This window comes from Dipodomys spectabilis, unplaced genomic scaffold (genome assembly GCF_019054845.1).
Source record: "Dipodomys spectabilis isolate Male_0828 unplaced genomic scaffold, ASM1905484v1 ptg000228l, whole genome shotgun sequence".
In the NCBI taxonomy this organism is placed as follows: domain Eukaryota; kingdom Metazoa; phylum Chordata; class Mammalia; order Rodentia; family Heteromyidae; genus Dipodomys; species Dipodomys spectabilis.
This window is the reverse complement of record NW_024870905.1, coordinates 9,689,220-9,701,226: the sequence shown is the minus strand read 5'-3', so window position 1 is coordinate 9,701,226 and position 12,007 is coordinate 9,689,220. Positions and strand designations below refer to the sequence as shown.

General features: G+C 42.6%; 1 protein-coding gene across 9 annotated transcripts in view; it reads left to right on the top strand.

Annotated features, from left to right (window-relative positions):
* Positions 1–12,007, top strand: part of Zfand6 (zinc finger AN1-type containing 6) — a 65,271-nt gene that overhangs the window by 31,417 nt on the left and 21,847 nt on the right. For 4 of the 9 annotated variants that reach the window (XM_042697704.1, XM_042697698.1, XM_042697703.1 and 1 more), the window contains exon 2: positions 4,951–5,111. The exons of 4 other annotated variants lie outside the window; for them this stretch is intronic. The gene's annotated coding sequence lies outside the window, so the exon portion shown is untranslated. Of the gene's footprint in view, positions 1–1,443; positions 1,449–1,723; positions 1,726–4,950; positions 5,112–12,007 lie in introns of those variants that run through there. One more of the 9 variants, XM_042697706.1, reaches the window with a different exon arrangement.

Here is a 12,007-nt window from a genome sequence, read left to right as displayed (position 1 = left end):
CATTGTTCTGCCAATGACATCATTTTCAGCTATTCCTGTTTGCCCTTCCTCCTAACGAAGTTACTGTCTTCTTTAACCTCCTAAAATGCTATTCCTTATTCAACACTCTTGTTTGTAAGAATAAGGTTGATTTTTTAGTGGCCTTTGTCACCCCTTCCTCTCTCCTTGAGTCCAGACTCCATGCCAGTCAAAGGAAATGCTGCAGCTGAGGGTTGAGGTTTATGGTTTATAGTCCTGCTATAAGAAATATAGATAAAAAATAAAGATATTCAGAAGCCTTAGAATATCAAGTTCTGGTATTCAAGTCCAGGTGTTTTTATTTGGAAGTAATTAAAATTTATAGCAAGTTACAATAATTGAAATAATTGATATACACCCCATAGTGGGTGACACCTTGACATTTGTCCCATTTGTTCAGCTGTCAGTGTCCCGACCCACCTCCCCTCTGCATATGCCTTCCACATGCAATGTGCTGTCAGTCTGCTTTCCTGTCACCTGCATGCCCTGCCTCGTGTAAACCACGTGGGAGCAGGTGGACTTGGCTTCCCAGTGCTCGCCGTACACCTCGCTGTCCACCGTTCCTGGCTCTGCTGATCCTGGACCTGCGGTGAGGCAGGCGGCCCGGTAGCAGGCATGTACAGCAGAGGCGCCTCACACGATGTGGGCAGGAAGCGGAGGAGAAGGGATGAGGCCTGTGATAGATGCACACTTCCAAGACCAGGCCTACAACCTGCTTCCCCCAGACCCCTTCCTCTCCCAGGCGTCCATCTGGCAGGCAGAATTCTACCCGTGGTTTGGCTTGCACAGTGGAGCAAGCCGCGCACTAGAGCCCTCCTGACCTGTGGTCTCTGGGCCCCTTGCACACACAGTCATGTGCTTTGCTGATCCCGTGGGCAGTCCCACCTGTAGTCACCACCTGTAGTGTCTTGAGAACAAGGGCCTACTCTCGTGTAAACTCTCTGGCTCCCAGACACCCCACACTCAGATCTCATCTGCTTGTCTAGGGCAGGAACCACCCCAGAATGATCTGTTACCTTTCCTTGTCTTAATCATTCTTGAGTCAGGAGTGTTCCTTCAGTTGTTTTTGAAGGGGAATCAGGTCCTGTTTCCAGAAACCCCCTTAACCCCTCAGCGGGGGCTCTGTACACAGTCTACCCTCTGTGATGTGCAGTTGCAGGGCCACACATCTGCGCTCACCAGTACTCCTTAGTTTCAGTGTCCAATCTATCTGATCTCTGCTGGGGTCGCCCACTTAAGTTATTTTTGCTCTCATAATATGTCATTTGAGGGTGACTAGGAGACCCAGTGTATATTATCAGTCTTCACCAAAGTGTCATCTAACATCCTCCTGTCATGTTGCCGCAACCACTTTCTGCTAGAATGGCGATGGTACTTACACAGGTACAGGTGTGTGATACACAAACTCAGTACTCAGAGGCAGAGCCTGGGTGAACCTCAATGGGGAAGACTCAACTGGGACTACAGTTTGTTGCCTGAGATTTCTCTAACATTGCTTTGAGTATTCTTGTTCTACAGGAGATAACACCTGTGCTTTTTTCTTTCACAGCCATTCAAAATGTATTCCTAGCCAGGCTATGAGGGCTCAACGCCTGTAATCCTAGCTGCTCAGGAGAGTGAGATCTGAGGATTGCAGTTTGAAGCCAGCTTGGACAAGAAAGTCCGTGAAACTTTTATCCCCAATAAACTATTCCGAAAAAGCCAGAAGTGGTGTTGTGGTTTAAGTGGTACAGCACTAGCCTTGAGCAAAAGAGGCTTAGGGACAATACCCAGACCCTGAGTTCAAGTCCCGACTGGCAAAAAAAAAAATGTATTCTTGTTTTTTTATTTCTTAGGTTACTTACTCGCTCCTTCCTTCCTTCCTTCCTTCGGCTTGAGCTCAGGTCCTGGGCACTGTCCCTGCATATCTTTTGCTCAGGGCTAGCGCTCTAGCACTTGAGCCACAGCACCACTTCCAGCTTTTTCTGTTTATGTGATTCTGAGGACTCAAACCCAGGGCTTCATGCATGCTAGGCAACTACTCTACTACTAAGCCACATTCCCAGCCCCATATAATGGTTTCTTATAAGAGATGATGGCTTTCCTGAATTTATAAGCATCTTGGTGGGTTCTTGATACCGGTCATTTACCAGTATTGTACTTGCATATGATACCCAATTCCAGATGTGGCTTGATAGGTCAGTACAGTGGTTCACTTCCACTGTGATCTAGCTTGGTTTGTAAAAGCACCAGGCTTTGGAACAAATAAGTGTGGCCTTAGCTCTGAGTTCTGTCACTCACCAGCTCTGTGGTCTTGAACAAATTTATAACGTCTCAAAATCTCAGTCAATCATAGCACTGCCTGCAGTTGGTGGAGTGCAGGTGAGTGTGATGTGAGACAAAACTTGCATCCCAGACGCTCTATGTAGCTATGACATTTAAGAGGTTTAAAATTATTATATCTAGTTTGTATTTGTGTGGTGTAAGTAGATTATAAATGTGTTATTATGAATAAAATCAGTCATCTTTTATAACATGCAGTATTTTAACATTAGATAATATTTTTAGAACAAGTGAATTGGAAGCAATTGGATGCTGTTTCTCATGGTGTTTTTGATCCATGTTGGTAATATAAATAGTACATATTTGCCATGTTTAGGAAATCTTAAAGCTTTTCCTATAGAAATAAAAAGTAAGAGTGTTTATTTGTGTTTTAATTTTTATTTTATTTCGCCTTGGAATTACTTAGCATTGAGGGAAAAATAACCAATGAAAAGGAAAGCCATGTTTTCTGATGTTTATTACACGTTATGCATAGAATAGGAGAAGGACATTTAAAAATTAGATTTCAGGGGCTGGGAAGATGGCTCAGTGATAGAGTGCTTGCCTTGCATGCATGAGGACCTGGATTTGATTCCTCAGAACCACATAAGCAAAAAGAAAAAAGCTGGAAGTGGTGCTGTTGCTCAAGTGGTAGAGCACTAGCCTTGAGCTGAAGAGCTGAGGGACAGCGCTCAGGCCCAGAGTTTAGGCCCCAAAGCCAGCAAAAAAAAAAAATTAGATTGCATAAATGGTAATAGGCTATTAAGAGTAATCTGTCATTTTTAAATAGTACATTTTGTCTAGTCATATAAACTAGAAAAAGTCAGTTTAATTAACATCTCTTTATTTCTGCAGTACAAACCATTATTATCAGTGTGTGTATCATTGCCTGTATATTTGTTAATGAGATGAAGCAATAAGGATTTTTCTGTCTTACAAACTTTTAGCCAGGTGCCAGTGGCTCATGCCTGTTAGCCTAACTACTTAGAAGGCTAAGATCTGAGGTTCCCAGCTTGGGCAGGAAAGTCTTTGGGACTTTTATATCCAGTTAACTGCCAAAAAGCTGGACATGGAGCTGTGGTTCAAGTGGTAGAACACTTCTTGAGCAAAAAAGTTCAGGGGCAGACCTAGGACCCTGAGTCAAGGCCCAGGAGACAGACAGACACACACACACACACACTCTCTCTCTCTCTCTCTCTTTCATTTTGAAAGTTGAGTTTGGGTAGGGTTAAGAATTATGGAAAGGAAATGTGGGGCTGGGAAGGTGGCTCAGTGGTAGAGCGCTTGCCTTGCATGCATGAGGCTCTGGGTTCAATTCCTCAGCACCACATAAGCAAAAAAGAAAAAAGCTGGAAGTGGTGCTGTGGCTCAAGTGGTAGAGCGCTAGCCTTGAGCTGAAGAGCTGAGGGACAGTGCCCAGGTCCAGAGTTCAGGCCCCACGACCGGACCCCCTCCCCCCCCCAAAAAAAAAGAATTATGAAAATGTACCTGTAGGAGATAGAGGGATAACTGACCCAGGTGCATTACACATAAATTGACTTGTTAAACTCAAGCCCTTTGTGCAGCTATTTGAAGAAAACAGTAAAAACTTAATTATGTAAATGCAATCTTGTTTTCTAGTGAAATGAGATTTTTTTGGTAACAGCAATGGTGCTATAGAATCTGGGCAAATGTGCCACAGATCTTTATTTACTGGAAATGTTAGAAATGCAGCTCTTCTTGCTGTCAAAATGGATGGATCTATTTTTTCCCAGGAAGGTAGCTGGAGAAGCGTTTCCTTGGGACACTGAAGGCACTTTACCATGTGAAATGCTGCTTTTTTTTTTTTTTTGTTGATGGTGGTGGCTACTTTTTCTAAATACATGGATTAAACTTCAAGAAAACAGAAAAAAATACCTAGATTTGCTTAGTTGGATACAGATGATGATAAAAAGTAATCTCCCTTAGCTCTAAGCTGTGACTCACGCTACTTAGGAGGCTGAGATCTGAGGATTGTGGTTCTAAACCAGCCTAGACAGGGAAATCCATGAGACTCTATTTTTTGGGTCCTGTCGTGGGGCCTGAACTCTGGGCCTGGGCGCTGTCCCTCAGCTCTTCAGCTCAAGGCTAGCACTCTACCACTTGAGCCACAGCGCCACTTCCAGCTTTTTTTCTTTTTGCTTATGTGGTGCTGGGGAATCGAACCCAAGGCCTTATGCATGCAAGGCAAGCGCTCTACCACTGAGCCACCTTCCCAGCCCATCCATGAGACTCTTATCTCTAGTAAACTACTAAAAAAAAAAAACTGGAGGTAGAGCTGTGACTCAAGTAGTAGAGCACTACTAATCTTGAGCAAAAGAAGCTCAGGGATAGTGCCCAGACCCTGAGTTCAAGCCTCAGGCTCCAGCACACACACAAAAAAGAATGTAATCACTCTATGGTTGTATATAGAAAAACTAGTAGGTTAAAGTAGTATATTGTTACATTTTTACATTGGTGTCACTTGCCAAATGGAATGATTTCATTGCTTACCACAGTCCTTTTTATGTAGCAATACTAGTAAAACGACTCCTTTGAACTTTACCTGATTAAAATGTAGTGCCTAATGAATTCTAACTGTCTCAACTCTGTCTCATGTTGAATGTGTTGCAGGAATGAATCTGAAGTCTGCTGCAGTAAAACACTGAAGGCTTTAAAATGTATTCTTGCATAAAACTCAAACTTTAAGTAGCTGCTTATGAGGATAGGGAAGGCAGGAAGCTAATGTCTGTGTCAAGATACAGGACAGCTGTCTGCTCATCAACCTTCACTGTGTGAGTAGAGACTTAAGACTGGAACTCTGTGGAATGGGTGTCAAACTTAAGGTTTTTTAATCTAAAATGCTTGAAGGTGCGCATAAGTCATCTTGATAAGACTTTAAAATAATTCTTTTTACACTAATGTTAGGCGTGTAGGATACTGAAAGTGGAGTGGGCTGTAGATTTTCATAAAATATTTTTGTGCAGTAGCACAACTAGTGTTAGTGGCCGTACATCTTTTCAGACTTATTCTAGGTATCAGACTGCACATTAATAATATTACATTGAGGCAAAAGATTATGGTTTTTTGTTTTGTTTTATTTGTTTACAGATTGTTTGAGTTCAGCTTTTTTCAAAATGAGGGTTTTGGCCAACCATAAAAGCTGTGTTTTAGAAAGGTAGCATTTGATATTAATATAGAAATTTGTGCTGGGCACCAGTGGCTCATGCCTGTAATCCTAGCTGTGCAAGAGGCTGAGAGCTGAAAATATTGATTTGAAGTCTGCTCAGGCAGTTAAGCCAGAGAAAATCTTATTTCCAATTAACCAGCACAAAGCTGGCAGGGGAGATATGTTTCAAGTAGTAGAGTGCCAGCCTTGAGTGAAAAAGCCAAGTGAAGGCAAATGAGAACTTGAGGCCCTGGGTTCAAGCCTAGGGCAAGTTAAAAATGAAAAAAAAAAAAAAGAAAGAAAAGTAAGAAAATTGCTCCTGACAGTGATTTAATAGAAATTATACACTGCAGAATAAAGGAGCTTTCATTTCCTAAATTAGTTGGAGATTTTTAAACTATAGCAGTGTTCATTTAAAAATATTTGATATTCCTATTGTAGAAAAGCAATTCCCTTCCCCCCTCCCCCCCCTTCACTGAAAGTTATCCCTTCAAGAATTTAATTGGAGGGGTGGGGGTTTAGCCCAGCGGAAGGGCACCCACCTGGCGCGCGCAAGGCCCTGGGTTCGGTTCTCAGCCCTGGTTTAAAAAAAAAAAAGAAAAGAATTTAATTGGAAGGGCTTTTTAAAATTTTTTTTGTTTTCCTATTCCACCCCTCCCCACTTTTTTACCTCATGGATTTTAGAAGCAAACCACTAAATTAAATGTCTTCCTCTTCCCACTTTTAGAAGATGACAAGGAATCACAAACATTGAGCAAAATGAGGAGCTCACAGATAAACAATGACTTAGAACATCTTGTTAACTGTCAGGGAGTCACCGGGTAGCAGGTATATTTATATTTGTGTGGTGTGTGTTACACCTAAGATCTTGAATTGGCTTTCTCTTCCATATTCCATAAACATTGGCTGTGAGAAAATCAAAATAGATTATCTCTCTGGGTGCCCATAGCTCACATCTGTAATCCTAGCTATACAGGAGGCTGAGAGCTGAGGATCGCCATTCAAAGCCAGCTTGGGCAGGAAAGTCTGTGAGACACTTCACTAAACTTCAAAAAAAAAAGTATCTTTAGAAGCAGTGAGAAAACACAAAGCATATTGAATGGATACTTGTGTGTGTGTGTGGGTGTGGGTGTGGGTGTGTGTGGGTGTGTGTGGGTGTGTGTATGTAATATGTGCTGGTAGTGGGGCTCTCGCTCAGATTTTTGCTTCCTGCTGCTACTCTACCACTTGAGTCATGCCTCTAGTGCAGCTTTTTTGCTGGTTAAAGCAGCAAAAAGATCTCAGATCTGAGTAGCTGGGAATTACAAGCTGAACGTTGAGATTCTTGTACAAGGAGCGTGAACTTGGAGAGAGGAGGTGAATGTTGGCTGCAGAGAAAGGCGCAAAGATTTTGGTTGGTCTCTTCTCTTTGTGAGTTGGTCAAGAGGCGAGCAACCTTGTGAGTCTGCAGAGATGATATAGCTCCCAGTCTTCCAGGAGCTCTGGAGAAGAAATACTTTAGTTTCCTATTTTATATCCAGGCCTCTGTAAGAGTCTAGGCAAGTAAACTTGGTAAACTTGTAGCCTTACAAGTAAACTTGTCAAACTGGTTTAATTCAGTGCTCCTATTGTGTTGACCATGTTCTGATACACTTCCTCCACTCTTCTTTTTTAATTAGTGTCAAAATAAAGAAAATGCAAAGTGAAGGAAGCCTTCAGAACATAGCTAATAGAACTTTGATTTTTAAAAATAAGATTGGACAGAAGGATACATAATAGGAAAATTAGGTAAATTGTTCCTCAGTTTCCTTTGATCTAAGATGATTATGTGTTACTCTCCTACAGAGGAAAATTCTAAGCATTAGCCTTCGTGGAATACAAAGCACAAGCAGAGAAAGGCACCTGTGGCTCATTCTAGTTAATTACTCAGGAGGCTAGATCTGAGGATCTAGTGTGAAGCCAGCCCCAGCAGAAAAATCTTGAGGCATTCCATCTCCAGTTAACCAGCAAAATGCTGAACTGGATGTTAACTTAAATGGTGAAGGACCTGCTGTGAGCAATGAAGTCAAGCCAAAGGGTCAGGCTGTAAGTTCAAGCATGGGTACTGGCAGAAAAAGAAAGGGAAGGGGGGAGGGGTGGAAAAGAGGGAAGGAGGGGTGACAGAGGCAGACAGACATTGCATAGGAGCACCATGCCTGCTTCTTGTTTCCCCTGGACCCACATCTTAGCAGTGGCTGCTTTTGTGCAGTGCAAAAGGATCAGGATGGCATTCCTGGTCTGTGTAATGGTGGGAAATGGATGGGCACGGTGGTGGGGAAGTTGACACGAGGCAGAAATATCCCCAGCAGAGCACTGAAATCTTTACTCCTCTGTGGTTTCTATTCTTAACCCGTTACACATGAGAGCACTCTGCCACTGAGCCCCTTGTCCTAGCCCCTTGTAAGTTTTACTTTGAGATAGACTTACCAGGTGCCTAGCCTCCCGAGTAGCTGGAATTACTGGCATGTACTATCTCATCACTTTAAAAAATAAATTGGGGGAATTAGGGAGAATGTTTGCTCAGAACATCTCCATTCTGCTGGTGGTAGGTGCTGCCTGTCTGGCCTAATTGGCCTTGTTAGCTTATAAATGTTTGTGATCATTTGTACATTGACCCATGTTAAATTGGCCTACTCTTGATCTTTATGTTCGGTCTCAGTCAGGGAGGTTAGAATAGACTTTCCAAATGTGTTAGCCATTTGGATTTTTTTGTTTAGACAACAACCTTTCAGAGAACTGGCATATAAAAATACAAACCACTGTCCCACTTTAGGCAGAGATTCAGGGCACAGTCTGTCCAGTTTTCCTCCTCCTCACCCGTTTTCCCCTCTGCCTCAGTGATCCTTGAACAAAAGCACATTAAAAAAAACTTCAGTGAAGGACTGCTAGATGGTAAGGATGAATGAAGTCCAGGTGTAAGTTCTTTAAAATTTAATTCTTAAAACTTTGGCTCCTTGTTCGAAACATAGAAAAATGGTGCAAAATGACCCTGTGGAGGCCCTTTTTACTTTGTACAAGTTGTTGACTGTTGTATTCTGCTACAAGAGGAAGTAATCTTGTGTTATCTGGGTCAAAATTTAAGTGATTTCTCCTGAGTAGTTAACTCGTTTCCTTCTTTAGAATATTCTGCCTCTTAGTCATAGCTGTTGTATTAGCTGCGAGGAGGAATAAAATCAACTGAATAATTTTTAGAATTTACTTTATTGTTACTATAGAGGTGATACACAGCACAACAGGGTTACATTTACATATGTCAGGCAATAAGTACCAAGTACATTTCCTTTCCACAGTGTCATCACCCCCAAGTTGCATTGTTCACTTTCATCAATATTCTCAACTGAAGGATTTTTAATTAGCAAACAGGTTCTTCCAATAGGGGCATTTTGTTTATTGAGACCGTTTCTGACTTTTTAACAGTTAGTGTTTTTTTTGTTTTGTTTTTACTGTTTTTCTTTGTTGATCCTTTTCATCTACTTTTGTTGTTCCACAGAATGGCATTCTGAAAAGAATTTAAGGTGGTCTTTCATTAATTTCACATTCATCAAGGTGGTATTTCTGAGTTGTTTCCCTTTTCTAGGGTTGAGATGTTCCCCATGGCCTACTGGTTTAGACATGAACGTCTCAGCATGGGTGTTTTTATGATGTGGCCTTGACATTTTTTACCAGCTTTGACTTGAAACACACACTTCTCCCCTCAGCTAGGAGGTTTTATGTCCGCTAAACGTGGGGTTCCTCTGGGAAATGAACTGCAGGCACACATAGAGTGCACACACGTGTGTACTCTCTGGGATGGCCGTGAGGTGGGTGAAAGGCCTGCCTGTTGACACAGTATCCTGTGTGGTGTGTGGCTGTACTTTACCCTCCACGGTGTGAATGCAAATATAAATAAGCCTATGGTGAGGTTTTGTTGGCAGTTATCTAGAATAATTGATGGATTGTTGTATATGTGTTCAAGAGGAGGATGTTTGAAACCATTCTTTCACACTTGTAATCCAGAAAGTGTATTCACCTTGGTGGAACTGAGGAATTTTCAGATGACCCCTAGCCAAGGAGCACTGTGTGGCTTGGCAAGGAGGCCTTTTGTGTCCAGGGCCTTGGTGCCTGGGGCCAGCTTGATTTATGAGATTTATGACTGTAGCCACCATCACAATTCCTCTGAGTAAGCTGCGCGCCTCTGAGCTGTTTCTGTGGCGTGCTTTCTCATCCTTGTCCCATTGGGGCCTCAAAGTCTTTTGGAGAAGGAAGCCCCCTCCCTTCCCCATCTTTCCTCTGCTGTGAGCAGTCCGGCTCTAACCACTCAGGCCTAGGCAGTGGCAAAGTTGGGCAGATTCTGTGTCTGCCTTTGTGCTTTGTAATGGGCCGTATGGCACCCCAAGTTGTCCCAATGATGTATGATTGTGCCTCTTCTCGATATGTTGTGTGTTTCTTCAAGGTATTCATTTTTGCCGAAGTAAATTATTTTCTAGAATATCTTGTGAAGCTTTTTGGGATCCCAGATAACTATTCAGTTAGAGTGATACATGTTGTGGTTATGGTGCTTTGTAGCATTTTAGCAATTTGTGGGGTTGGTTTGTTTTGGGACTTGAAACTCAGGGCCTGGTTGCTGTCCTTGAGCTTTATTGCTACCTCTTGAGCCACAGCTCCCCCTCCTGCTTTTTGGTGGTTAATGGAAGATAAGAGTCCCATGGGCTTTCCTGCCCAGGCTGTCTTTGAACTTCAGTCCTCAGATCTCAGCACCCTGAGTAGCTACAGTGACAGGCATGAGCCACTGGCACTAGGCCACAGTTTGTGATTTTGAGCCTCATTGTTGTGATTTTGGAGATGCCTATGCAGACACATGAAAATCAGACATTAATATTCTGTCGCTTTACCTACCTTAATCCTTTCGTTTTGAGCCTGAGACTGAGCCCAGAGCAGGCCTCTTCATGCTAAATAAGTGGTTGGCACTGAGTTGCCCTCGCAGCTCCCAGCATCCTTGAGAGCAGAACTATGATTCATAAACATCTGTCTTCTGGTATATAATACCTGGTGGAGCATTGAGTGCCATGGATCAGTGTACAGCCTCGAACATAGAAATATAGCAAAGTGCACAGCCCTGAACACAGAACTAGCAAATCAGGACTGGCTTACCATCGTGGAATCTTGCTGTGTCTTCCCTGATGATATTTCCAACCAACATAATTTTGCCATTGGTTATTCATCCAACTTTTGAGTATCTATGTGTTTGGCATTGATCCTAGAATGCCACTGGGGCTTTAGAGGGAAACCTTCCCAATCTTAATCTGCAGTGCTTGCAAATGCAACTCTGAAAAATAACCCTAACTGTGATTGCTGTTCTTTAATGTTACAGTCTCCTCTGTTATTGCTTGCTCACTCTCCACATTTCAAATTGAAGGATGACATTGGCTATGAATTTGTGTAGATATCTACTTCCAGAATGGGAGATTAAGGAGCCATGCACTAGATTCTTCCAGAGCTGTAGATTTCAATTTGCAGTATGTGGATAGGAAACTAGGTGGAGTAAGGCTTTACTCTGGGAGGCTGGTATTCCAGAATAATACAGCAAAGTCTAATCAGTGTCAAGATTTAATAAAATTGGTAATTTTATTATTTTGTTAAGGACTGGCTTTTTTGTTTCTGTTAAAAGTGTAGTGGTATACACACACACATACTCACATATACATATGGACTACTTTGACATCCATGCAAAGGCTCTGACTAGTACTTTTCCTTTGATACTCTCATACGAATGTCAACAGAGTCAAAAGGACAAATGAGCATTCCATTATTTTCCTGGACAAGGTCTTCTGCTGTATAACTCAAACTGGTCTCAACTATACTATGTATGTAGTCTATGCTGGCCTTGAACTTACATTCCAATCCTGTCTCAGCCTCCCAACTGCTGGGATTACAGGTGTGAACCACCATACCCAGCACTTTTTTTATCCTTGAGACAGGACCTCCTGATGTTGCTCAGGCCTGGAGTTCCTGGGCTGGAGTGATCTTCCTGCTTCAGGCTCCCAGTAACGAGATGTACAAGTATGTGCTGCCATGCCTGGCCTGTGTGCTGCTACTGTTGTTGTTGTTAGGAAGATAGTTTTTACCCTGGAACACTGCAAGCAGTCTCAGAAGGCCTCATGCTGTACAGATCACACATCCAGAAACACACACCCAGAAACAGCAGGCCCTGCTGCAGACACCCATCCAAAGAGCAAATTCAGTTTTTCCAAAAGGAGCTTCCTGGTTTTTGCCTTGGGATAAGGGTAGACGTTTAGCTACTAGTTGGCAGTATGTTGTCACCATGGCAGATTGGTTTTATTCCTCCATGCAATGAATACTGTATGCCTAGCATTTGCTAAGCATTAAATGGACAATATTGTTGGACACCAGTGGCTCATGCTTGTAATCTAGCTACTCAGCAGGCTGAGATCCAAGGATCATGGTTCAAAGCCAGTCTGATCAGAAAAAGCCATGAGATGACTCATACTTCTTCTAATTAAACAC